Raw genomic sequence first — 13,385 nt, 5'->3', positions numbered from 1 at the left:
ATTTTTTTTCATTATTATATTTTTTTATTATTATTATATTTTTTTATAACCATTCTAGAGCGCATGTGTAAAACCTGGACTATTCTTTGGTATCCTATATTTTGTATTATAATCCAAATACAATTCCTTAGAAATAATTAAATAAAATACCTAAATAAATAAATAAAAATGTGAAATAAATAGCCTATGGAGGTGCCGATCCGTACTGTTACTGTAACACCACTAGATATCAGTACATAAAAATGATTCATTTTTCCTTTCAATTCAACTTTTTCCTCACTATGAGATAAATAGCGCCGTTCTTTGTTGTTACTGTAAAACCACTAGATGTCAGTAAAAGCGTAGATTTCGTAATATATTTTACGTTTCACGATCGACTCTTGCTGCATCGGGTAGAATATACATATTTTATTTTTTTGTACGCAACACGCTCACAATAAAATGAAATCGATGAAACGAATAATATTTAATCGTTGCTGTCGTGTCAAATGCTGGCCCGTAGAAATTCCAGCACATGGAAGTAATGACTAACATTAAGGCGAAAAAAATTAAAGCACGCAATAACGTTGCATGCGCGAGGATGCAACGACGTTCTCTGAAATATAGAAGGAAATATTTAAAAAATAATAATAATAAAAGGTCTAAAAAGGTCCTTTCCGAGCTGCAGCCGAGATGAAGGCGTGCCGCGCGGGTGACGTCATCAAACGTTTCTCGTGCAACATTCCCCAAACGGCGCGAGAGATCGTTTTCGGTTTAATTTCTCCACCGTTCTCGTTTCGTTCTCTGCCGCCGCGTAGGACCCTAGAGCTGGCTTCGTTTTCTCGACGTCTTCCTGTCGTCTGCAGAAAGTTTGTTCTCGTGAGTATGGGTTTCTTGTTTTCCTAAACTTTTCTTCAAGTTTGTCGTTCCGTCTTTAGGCGCCGTGTTTGTTTTGTTGTTCAGCTGCGCCGTTTCTCGTCTAAGATTAAACGGCGTAAAAGCACGTAAAGCGGATGACAAACAACGGGGTCTCTTCGCATCGGTAGCCGATTGCGACCGTGTGGCATCTTAACACAATTTGTTGTTTTAAGGCGGACTAATCTGTGTTTTAGCCAGTTAGCTTGATAGTAGGAAGTCTCATTAAACCTCACCTTGTAAATGTAACTTAAGTTTTCTGAACGCTGAACTGACGATAAACTCGTTATACTTACTTAAACTGCTAAAGCTCCCGACATACACATTTGGACTGGCTCTCGTAGAAAGATCAGTTTGTCAAAAAACTTGTTACCGTTAGCTCTTAACGCTCAAGATCATCTGTTCGTGTTATGAAGACGACTGTTATCTCTACTGGCCACATGAAAACAGAAATGACAGTTTGTCGTGTGAACTTTTAGCCTGCTGAAGATTGCTTATTAAATACCTCTTGTAGATGCTGATGCGTTATGAGTGAAGTTTTTCTGGAGTTTCTCCACTGTTGTCGTTTGATGATAGATCTCAGATGGATGTCGTGCTGTACAATGCTACGCTGTCCAGCGTGTGAGGTTTTGAGAGTGAAATAGCATTTAAACAGTATCTGAACCGAAAGAGCCTGTGTTTTTGACTTTGAGATCGCCCAGGATGCTGCTTAAAGCAGTTCTGATTATGAAAAAGCCTAGGAGGTGCTGTATGTGAAACCTGTTCCATTCAAGTCTTGAAACCGGCAGGCATGTTGTCTTGGATTTAATGCACGTGCCATTTTTTTTCTACCAGTCTTTAAAGAGTTCATCCATGCCCATTATAGTTCCTAAAAAAAGATGAAGTTCTTTGGTCCGTGTACTTTCATGACTGCGGTCGAGGAGCCCAGATCTGCCTCCTCCCTCATTTTCCCACTAATGCAGACCAGATGGAAATTAGAGCCACTGATGCAAGCCAAGAGATAACACTCACAACCGTGTGTTCCCATGCCAGATGCCCCCCCCCCTCCAACAAACACACACGTCTGTGCTATCTGTTGGCCAATTCTACTAATGCATATAATTTGCAATGAAAGAGAGAGTTGGCATAGAGGATCCGAGCCGGCTGACCATCCTGCTGTCACTTTGTGTGAAGAAAGGCCACTTAGAATAATGCGTAATATGTTCTGGAGGTGTGTTAACCTCGCACACATGAAGCTTCACCTTACAGACCGTCATGCGTGACAATGCCAATTATGGTCAATGACATGTAAATGTGCGGTCTCACAACGACTGACAGCAGTATTCTTATTTTAATGCCAAATCAGTCTTAATGGATGGAAAAATATGCTGAAAAATTACTTGCCTTCAGGCCATCCAAGATGTAGATGAGGTTTTTTTTTTTATTTGGAATGGATTTAGAGAAATTACATCATTTGTTCGCCAAAAGATTGTGTGTAGAAATTGGGAAGAATGAGAGCTCAAGCAGCTGATGAAAGCATCACAGTAATCCACTTCAGTCCATTCATTAAAAATTTGCCCCTGTTGTGTATAAGGGTACACATTTTGGTTTTGAGAGCCCCCAACAACAGGTGGACATGCTCGCAAGGTCAACAACACATTCATTGTCTTATAATACACATGTATTTTTAATCTTACTTGCTCAATGACTACCAAGCAATTTGATCAACAATTACATTTTACAAACCCCTCCTTTGTGTGACACTAATCTGTGATTATTTGTCAGGAACTTTACACATGGTTCACTTTCAGAGTAAAAACTTTGCAGAATGTTTTCATTCAGAGCTGTTACGCACCTCATTAAAGCTAATTTACAAAAATCCATAATAGGGCCACTTTAACAAACTTAAAAAAAAAACTTTAATATGTAACTTCTGGATGAAATACCGAAGATGAATACATCAGTCCATCCATCCCCTGTTGTCCTCTCACCTTAAGAGGTACCAACATGTTTGTTTAGAACCATTTTCCTTGTAAAAGTGCTTGATCTCTGCATATTTTTCTCCTGATTCAAACAAGACAAATTCTTCACTTGGGAAAGCACTGTTATGGATAGAGTGCTCATTTTAGCCAAAAGCAACAGTTTGAAGTTAAAAAATATCTTGATTTTAAGTTCTTTTATTACAAACACCCAGGTTTATCGTCAGAAGATTAAGCCTATTGTGATGCTTCTGTCAGCTGTTTGAACTTCTTATTCTGACGGCACCCATTCACTGCAGAGGGTCCACCGGTGAGCAAGTGATGTAATGCTAAATTTCTTCAAATATGTTAAAAGCAATAGATCACCCAAAAATATACATTTTTCAAAGCCTTGTTCTTATGTTAAACACCAAAAAGATTTTTGAAGAATTCTTAAGATCCAAGAAGTTGTTGTGAAAGAAAGATTATGAAAGTCAATGGGGACCATCAAATGTTTGATTACCAGCATTCTTCAAAATACCTTTTATAACGTAAGAAAGAAAGAAATACAGCTTTGGAACGACCTGAGGTCGAGTTAAATGATTTTATTTTGGGGTGAACTATCCCCTTAAGATGAAGAAACATCATCTACATCTTGAAGATGAGTACATTTTCAGCAAATTTAATTTAGGTGAGCTCATTCTGTGGTATATTATGTGTTTGAGGTGTTTATTGAGCCAGGTTCAGTAAACATCAAAGGGCTGATGAAAGTTTGATGGCAGATGTACATACAAAAGCAGCCAAAGCCCTAGGTTCTGTTTTATTTTTTGTAGCCGTTAAACAACATAAGAACAATGAGGGGATGAGTCAAGGTTTCTGTTGCTTAGAAACAAGAGCACCCACCCAGAAGACACCAACCTCTTTTTTTTCTTATTAACATGAACCCATCCTTTCAGTAAATAGTTTGGTCTTTTTCTGCTCTCATTTCCATAATTCAAACCCCAGTTGAGAAATCTTGCATAAAACAAATGGCTTTGATTATGAAATTTCTTCTGTTGTCTTTTAGGTGAAGAGTTCCCTGGACGGCAGCTGAAGAAAGCAGCCTGGTCAACTGGTCAAGTCTGTTGATTTCTTCTGGCACTTGGTGAGGATCTGCGTTTCTTTAATAGCAGCTTTTATGATGCATCTATCTGTTAAGCTATTGCAGAACATTTGGTGGGGTTTGTTTTAACCAGAATACTCCCTACGGTCTGTGATCGTCATCAAAACAGGAAGGAAGTGATCTTGAGGTTTATGTTGTTAAGTTACGTAAATGATTGCATTTGTTTTTGGTTGGTAATGGCTCTTTCAAGAACATAACTTGGAACTTTCTATAAGCTGCTGTTGCCTAGTTACAGACAGGAAATGAAAGCCCACCTGTGTCAGTCAAATCAGTACATTTCTAGCACGGTGACGGCCTGTTGAGAGCACTGAAATGACAGGTTATGATGCGAGGCAGTATTCATTTAATATAAGGGCAAGCCATACCCAAGAACTTCTCGATAACATCCAAACAGATGCAGGCTGACAAAAATTCATTGTCACGCTATTTATGTACATATCTTTTGAAAGTGGACAATTAATGGCCAATCCTGACTTTGTCTCATGTCATGTTCTCAACTAAGGCTGTGATGGTCACCGTGACAACCGCGTCATCGTGGCGGTCTATTGCCAATGGCGGTAGTGTACTTGACGTCACACGCTCTAATGTTAATACATAAATTATAAATATAATATAAATGATTAAATCCACATTTTTACCGGTGCATTTCAAATGCTTCATTCGTAACTTTGCCTTGGGAACATGTTAGGTATGATATGTGTTGACAATAATGGTGACAACTGCTTTTTTGATAATGATCAGAATTTCTTTTAGATTTTATTACTAATTTGTGCAGCGAGGAAACTAGCGGCCAGGCAGCACATGTGACAGATCCTGATCGGCAATGTCACGCACACGTACTTTACGAGCGCAGTTTAGCATGCTCGTCCGTGCCGAGAGTTCTGGGTCATGAATGGTTCGTAATCATGCCGCGCCATACCAGGCTCAAGGGAAAACACAAGTGGAACCGTACCTAACAGTTCTTAGAACCGATAGTGGAAAAGCAGCAAAAAATAGGATTATTTTACGGCATTGAATGCTTCTGTTGTGATTGGTTTGATATTCGTTCTAGTGACAATCACCTGTCTTTGTCCCCACCACATTAATATATATATATATATATATATATATATATATATATATATATATATATATATATATATATATATATATATAATACACACAAACAACCCGCAGTACCGTCACAGTCCTATTCTCTGAAGATCAGGTGACTTTCACAGAACTTTTCTTCTGAAAACCACTAGTGTCACTGCCCAAATCATGCCGCTATGCCTGGCTCTTATATCCGTAATCATAAAGTGGCTGGAGAGCTTAAAGTCTCACGTCTGCTGTATTTTCACTGGCTGCATTGCTGTACTCCGGTTTGGAGTGAGATGTTGTGTAAATGATTGATGCATAAGCTTAAAACGTCATGAAATCCAAACAAAATCTATATGTGCAAAACACTCATCGTTTTTTTTTTTTTTTTTTTTCTATTAAAATCAACAAAATTCAGTGGAAAATAATAGTTCTTCGACGGATCATTAAAAATCACTCTTGACATGATAAATGTGTTTTTATGTATTTGTTTTACAGATACATCGCTCATAGCAAAAACGCAGTGAAAATAGTGCTCCGTCAAGAGGTATTTTGCAATTTGTAGTCTAGGATGAGAAATGGCTTGCAGCATTCTATAAATAATCTTAAGCCTAATCTTCTTTTTTTTTTTTCTTTTTTACTTTGTCAGGACAGAGGTATTCAAAACTTGGCTCAACTCTATAGCTGATCTCATTTAACTCAGTGGTCGTGTTATCGCATTGCTGATCTAGCCCACACAACACTATCTCTGCCCAGTGGGTTGGTTGAAAAGGTTGTTTCACTGAGGCAGTAAAATGCTGTTTTTCTGTCCATGTTTAAAAGACTTGGCTCAGTCAACAAGCCTTAGGCTATTTCAAACTAAAAATGCAACACCTTTTGTTGCTGCGGGTACTTTTTTATCATAAGTCTTCTATTGTCTGATTTTTGGCTGAACCCCAGTATTGCACTGATGCCTAGACTAATGCTAAATGCACTCACTTTTCTTTGTGGTTGGCAGGACTTAATGAAGAACTTGCAAGTAATATTGTAGTACAAATTGCAATTGATATTTTAAATAAATATTGATCAAATGCAGCTATGCAGAATTGGTATTCAAAGCACCATTGTACAGAAAGAATCAAACAGAAATGAAAAATTGTTTTTGGTCACCTCAAAATATGTGGAAAATATTTGCTCAAGACATATTCGAACACCTGCCCTATTCTATGTGGGTCAGGCTTAATAGGCATGACAACAACCCACAGTAACCTGATGTTTTGTTTGTGGAAAAATTTGCAGATTAATTTTTGCATGTTGTTTTTGAAGCGCATGTTCTACGTCTATGTCTGTGAGAGCAAATGCATACTGGACCCAAATGAGCCCCCCGCATCGATAATAGGGGCACTCATGGTCACGTGAAAAAGGTGTGTTTGTTTGAGTGATTCTTACCTAATGTTAAGCTTTAAAACCAGAACATAATTTTACAAACACCTGCCAACAGTACCTCATAAATGTAATACCTCTAAATAATGGGTCTCAAACTCCGTTCTTGGAAGGCCACAGTCCTGCAGAGGTGTCTCCAACACACCTACTTTGAGTTTTCAGGTAATTAGAGACCTTGATTGGCTGGTTTAGGTATGTTTTATTGAAATTAAAGCTAAATTTCCATTGCTGTGTTTGACTTCCCTGCTCAATGTGGGTCCTAAAAGCGCATTACCGCAATATTTTGAGTTATTTTGAGCTGCAGTGCCTTGTGAGCGTGAGAGACCCAAATGGAGAATGGCTGTGTTTTGTGATTGATTGATCTTGCGTCATGGCCCATTTTCACGTTTTGTTTGAGCCGACAAATTGCCTGGCGCTGGAATCTGGCCTCATCGTGCCTGGTTAGGACACGGTTATTAGTCCTTGATAGGCATGCGGTTTCCATTGGTCCAGCCATCTCCGTTATTACATAATCATCATGGTATTTGTTTGAGAAAATCTGTGGCTATTGATGCAGACGTTCTGTCTCACTGAGGATGTTCACATGAATTCAAGCCACATCCCCATTCTTACATCGAAATGTCACCTCACACCAACCGTGTGGAATCAATGAAAACCCGAATTCAATGTGACCAAGTGTTTTTGGCGATGGGGCCAGGGAATATAATTGGTGTTCTGTGAAGAACTGGTAGAGGATTTAAGGGCAGAAGGGTAGTCTTTTTACATGTTTTGATCCACAATGAGAAAGCCCTCTCCCGCTCACCCTGAACAGCTGCAGAGAACAATGAATCAAGAGTGAGATGCCCAGCTCTGTGGGAGGCTTACAGACAGCCATCCGTCAATAATGTTTTATCAAAGCCTGAGCTGATGCCGTCATTTCTTGAATAATGATGTCTGTAAATGTCATTATTCTCCAGGTGGTCGGCTGAAAGGAAGTCAATAACAGATCACTCAGCCTAAGCAGAAACTCTGTGAGCAGACACATGCCACCAGAGCGCTGCCTACACACTGAAACCAATCAATCACTGCAGCACATGGCGTTGACTATTGGCAAAACCTGGGCTTGATGGCTGTTGATGCTTTTTCATACTACTTCAAGAATGTTTGGACGGTGTGATTAATTAACTGACGTAGAATAGAACAATTAATGATTGTATTTAGTGTCGGCAAATGGTTAAATGGTTGCATGTGTATGGAAATGTCTTCAGTAGCTATATCACTTAAATAATGGGGTCATATTATGGTTATAATATTTTCTTTTGATTTGTTGAGGTATAAGTTTATTGTACTACAATAAAGACATATATAGTTTTCACTGTGTAATATAGTTGCACAGTGGGCATCCTTAAGGTTGAATCCCGAGTCCAGGATCTTCCACCTCTTCCGAAATAAATTTAATATAAGGGCAAAATGGCCTGTTTATACCTGGCCACTTCAGCATTTTCTCTGATCGGACAGCTATACTCTTTAAATATCTCTTCAGGAAGCTTATGCGCATAATAAACTGAAAATTAAGTCACATTCATATTCATTAAAAGTAGTTTTTGGGGTTTTTTTCTGCAAAGAATAAAAGTAAAACCTAAAATGTGTATCAGTGAAACAGACCATTGAAACATCTCTTATTGTTTTTGGATGTTACTAATGGCATTTGGAGTCACTTAAATAGTTTGTTCAACCAAAAATTCAGTTTAGGACTTATGTAATACGGTGTATATGAATGTTCGTTTTTCTTTAGAAATCCCTGGTTGGCCATTAATAGAAAAGGGAATAGATGAAAAGTGCAGTTTAGAGCACAGTATGTTGTTTTTGCATCAGTTAATCACAGCAGCATGATTGTGATTGTTGTGTGAACTGATGGTGCAGTCCTAACACATACACATTTGTCTCCAGCAAAGACTTATGTAGATGGACATGGATTAGAAAGCGCTTCAGACTTATCATTTTTGCTTATTGCCTATGTAGAATTTATTAAGACTGTGTGGTGTTTTGTGAAACTGTTTTGAGAGTTAGAGAAAAAGTTTTGAAAGTGTCTGTGGTATGAAAAGTTAATAGCTTTGGCAGCTTTCCCTTAAAATATTTTTCTTTTTTTTTGGACCGTTTAAGCAGTAAGAGATTTCTGAGTTACATAATTTATGTTCACGAAAAGTTTGATGGAGTGTAACTTTAGATCGATTTCAGCTGTGTTGATTAGAGCTGGCCTTTTCACTGTTACTCTAGGATGGGTGAAACCAGCAGTGTGGTGACAGCTAGCGTGACATAGTGTTGAGACAGAGCTGAGAGGGGTAACTAAGTGGTGCTGACAGCCCTGGCTTCACATTCCACATATGACTGGTTCTAGCTTTACCCTCCTGGGCTGGCGAAAAAGTCCTGGGGCATAACAGAAGCATGTTTTTGGCAAAGGTCATTACACTTGGATGGCAAACAGAGTCTGCTACTTAAAATAGATTTTATGCTTGTATTAGATACATTGATTTCATTGTAAATTTCAGGACTAAGTTTTGGATTCTTGTAGTGGGTGGCAGCAAACCATAGGCTGATTTGTAAAATGTTTTCTGTATAAAACTAAATATAATCTTGCTGTGTGTGATCAACCTGTTAAACCAGTTTTGGATACTATCAAATATCAAGAAAATAGGTCTTGTTGTAAGAATTGCTTATAGGGAAGTACCATTTAAATCTGCAGAGCTGTTATGTAAGACCTGACAAAGAAATGCTCTCCCGCAACACAGGCCAGCGACGTAAAAACGCCAACCTCGTCCATTATGATAGAACCACAGCTTCTCTTTACTCCCACATTTTAAAAGTTCTTGATGCTTTCCTCCATTAATGCCAAATACGCTGGCTTACATTCTCGCACCCCCTTTTGCACTCGTATTCATTTTTTCATAATAAATTTGTCATGACTTTAATCCATCCAATCATGCGTTTCCTGTAGTATATGGTTTAAACCTTCTCGCCTTAAAGGTTGAGAAATATCAAACCTTCATAAACACGTTTCGCTTTAAAACTAATATCCCTCTGATTAAAATGTGACGCATCACTAATCAGTAGCACACTGCAAATGCGTTTTATGGGAAAGCACAATGGCGCATGCACTATTTATGTACTGCAAATGTGTAAATCAGGCGTAAGAAAATTCAAACTTTCACAGGCAAATGACATTGTGGGAAAAAAACTCTGAAAATGATTTGTCATGTGTGGGCATAGTTTAAGATGGATTGACGAGCACTCAAGATGTTCGAATCCAAAAGTCATTGGCAGTTTTTAACACGTCTGTCCGTGCGCATTCATCTAAATTGAATCGTAAGAGGCATCACCCACGCGGCTCTGTTGACAGAACAGAACCACTGCAGAGGGATGAATCACTCATTCTTTCATTGTTTCGTGACCAGCTGCACTCTGGGTAAGGTGGTGGTGGGGAGCGAGGTTGGTTAGACTCCACATAGTGAACGGCAGCGCTGTAATACATCTAGTGCATCTCTGCTTCCCTCCGTGCACGTCTATATGAAATGGGAGGTTTTGCTGTGCGAGTGGGCAAAGTCGTGACAGTCGTATCTGCCGTGAGGAAGAGAACTGAAACACTCGTAGGAGTGCAGCTGCCCACACACATTCATATAAACCTGCATGCGTCCACGGCTGTACAACCTGCATACCTCAACAGTCTCCCGCATCTCCATAGCAGGTGTCCAAGGAGATGGGCACGCAGTGGTTCGTTCTGTAACACCGCATGCGTGTCTGTTGTGGGTATGCTTGTTCGTAGGCCAAATATCAGTGCAAATATTATGTAATTCTCTCTTTGTAGTAATGCAAATCAATCCAGCACAAATGATAGCGTATTATTAATTTATACCATTTAGACTTTATGTAACACACTTTATGTAACAGTGTGGCATCTTGGTTGGTCCCGCACCTTTAGTTTTGCTTGTCTGAATATGGATCTGTGGCGTTACTAACAGCAGTGTAGGCAGCACACTCTTTGTTCTGTGTTTTTATGAATATTCTTCATATTTTTGATGGTCTCCTGCACCGTCTCATCTACAGTGCCCATCTTTTTCTTATTCTTAGTAAAAGACTAATACATATCTATTAAGTTAACTTAACTATCATGCTATCAAATTTACTCATTTTAGACAACAAATTGCATTATTCTATAGAAAAGAAGCATAAGAACCATAAACTTCCTTTTAGTAAGTGACTATGCTTTGACAGTAGAATATGATTGGGACATAAAGTAGCAAAGATACTGGTGTTTATGTGAAAATGCAAAAGATGCAGATATGGTTGAGCTTTTATGTCATGCTGAATTAGTGTGATGGGTAATGTTTATTACTCTGAGGCTGATTGAGAAACATGAACAAAAACATTGTCTTGCATAGCCAGACCTTCAGATTGAGGACTGACGCCCTGGAGTACATGGGAGCAAAAGTGTTGCCGCAATAATAGACCGGTGTGCAAAACTAAAGATTCTTTGCTGCAAACTTTAAATATTTCACCTACTTGTGAATATCCCATTTAGTTGATTTTTATAACATTAAAGGAACATAAATAATATAAATGGAACATTAAAGAATGCAACGCACACGTCTCCTAGAAATTCTGTATAATCCAACAAATACTTCAAAACTCCAGATAAATGTGCCATATGCATCAGACGTTCAGCCAATGATCCGTGGGCTTGACGTCTGTGGCTGAGATTAATCAAAATAAGGCATCAGTGGGCATGGTATGCTTTTTACACAAGCTTTAGGACATCTATTAGAGTCACATCCAATGTTGCCATTGCTTCCTGAACATTTATTTTACACTTCTATCCAGAGGTACTTACAATTAGGAAAGATTCAAGCAATTTGTCAGAATGGCCAGCAATAGTTGTAGTACACAATGCTGATTTGTATGTATAAGTTAGGTTGGTGCAAAAGAGCAGAGGAGGAATGCACAACAGAAAGTTGTTCTTTTTTTTCTTTTTCTTTTTTTTTTTAAGATGATAAACTTAATTTAAAGCAAGTGACTTTTTATCACTGTGGATTAGTTAAGTGCTTGCGGAGGAGGTATGTCTTCATTTCTTGAATGCTGTGATAGTCTCAGCAGATCAAGTGGAGGATGGCAGCATATTATAAGTTGCAGTTCTAACTTAGTCTTTGTGTTGCTGTTAACAAAATGGTCCAACTTCATATTGTGTCCCTAATACCTATGTATCTGTATGGTAACTAAATGTGTACGTAATATGTAGTCACAGTGTAGCATAGTATCTACAGCTGTAATGTTTGTGCCACTACTCGCATGTAACAACATGTACAGCATGTATATGTTTATATAACACAGCAGGCTTAACATATAAATTGTGGATGGGGTCCAGAATGTTAAACTTTATATGTGGACAGTTTCTGAGGAGTTCCCATGTAAGTACATTGGTATTACAGTGGCGCACCAACTCCAACTATTTACAGATATATGTGACCTGTGCTGGCAAAATAAGTCAGAAAGCACACAGACAGCTACAGCTAAAGCTACAGGCAAACTAAGTGGAGAGAAAAAAGTCAGTTTTGGTCAATTTGAATGTTTTCACAAAAATTTGTTCATTAAACCCTCTTCTAGCGATCCCAGTTTAATAGTAATTAAACATCAAGTCTTTGATCTAAAAGTAAAAAAGTCTTTGTTTGTTTTTTAATTGTGATTTTGGATCACTGGTTTCCAAATTCATTTGGTGTTAGTGTGCTTGACTCTCCAGCAAACTCACCAGTCTCAATGACAAACCAGTGAATAATGAAATATAAAAACAAAACTTTTGCAATGACTGACATTTGCAAACTTGTGCATAAGACGCACTTTTCCGCAAGTGCACGATCTCACTTATAAAATACATTATTGCTAATTAACTCATTTTTCTCAGGCAGATCCGCTGACTCTGCCTTCAAACATCTCAGTAACTTTTGTCCAAATCCAACAAGTCATGTATCATTTTGACGGTATTTTAATGGAGAATGCGACAATAAAAATAACTTATTTTTGAAAAGTTTCAGATTGTGACCCATTTTGTCACCACATATTCACCTTTAGATGCTATCCATCAATGTGTACTTACACTGTGGTTACATACTGCCTACACATCTCGTTACTATGAAGTACAAAGGTAATACGAAGAATTAGTATGAAGTGGGACCCATACATTTGTATAACGTATGCATTTTTTTAAAACGTTGTGGCACATTCTATTTTTTTCATCTATAGTGAATTTTGTTTTTGTCCCTTTTCTGTAAACCTGTTTGAGAGTAATTGACGAGACTGGCCCAATGGCATTTGGCTTTCTGTTTGGAATCCACACATGCTGTGACAAAGTAATCTTCTAAAATAATTTTCAATGAGAGCTTGTTACTTCCTGCAATGTGAGCGTCCCTGAACTCTGATTGATTAGAAGTAGGCGTGTGCACATCTAGTAACCTTTAGAAGTTGCTCAATGTGGGCAGGGCTTTAGAGTACTGAACAACCTTCTGCTCTCTTCTCATGACTTTATTATAAATGTTATGTCTAGACTAATATTTTTTTTAGTTGAAGTGTACCAGTTTATTTTTTTTGTATTATTCAACCTACAGCATTAGCTTTGAGTGTCATTTATTGGATGTGTTGGCGTGTCTTTTTCTTTTCTGCAAGTGGAATATCATGGCAAACCATGCAAGAGCTCTGCAAATAGCGGTTGTGTTGTGTTTTGCATGGTCTGTTTGGTAACTAAGAGGGATTTATACAATGGCCTGTTTCCATTCGTGTTCATCACACTAGAGGCCAAAGTTTTATGGACAAGCTTGCTATTAATAGACATTGTTATGGGTCACACAAAATTAATACTCGCTGCTCTGATA

General features: G+C 38.3%; 1 protein-coding gene across 3 annotated transcripts in view; it reads left to right on the top strand.

The window, feature by feature from the left end:
- Positions 1–704: 704 nt before the first annotated feature.
- ncalda (neurocalcin delta a) overlaps positions 705–13,385 on the top strand; it is a 35,933-nt gene continuing 23,252 nt past the window's right edge. The window contains exons 1-4 of one of the 3 annotated variants that reach the window (XM_043260905.1): positions 705–858; positions 3,898–3,975; positions 5,569–5,617; positions 5,720–5,726. The gene's annotated coding sequence lies outside the window, so the exon portion shown is untranslated. The remainder of the gene's footprint in view (positions 859–3,897; positions 3,976–5,568; positions 5,618–5,719; positions 5,727–13,385) is intronic. The other 2 variants (XM_043260907.1, XM_043260904.1) reach the window with 2 other exon arrangements.

The sequence above is a fragment of the Puntigrus tetrazona genome, chromosome 16 (genome assembly GCF_018831695.1).
Source record: "Puntigrus tetrazona isolate hp1 chromosome 16, ASM1883169v1, whole genome shotgun sequence".
NCBI lineage: Eukaryota > Metazoa > Chordata > Actinopteri > Cypriniformes > Cyprinidae > Puntigrus > Puntigrus tetrazona.
Note: the sequence above shows the minus strand (reverse complement) of the source record. Positions and strands in the feature narration are given on the sequence as shown.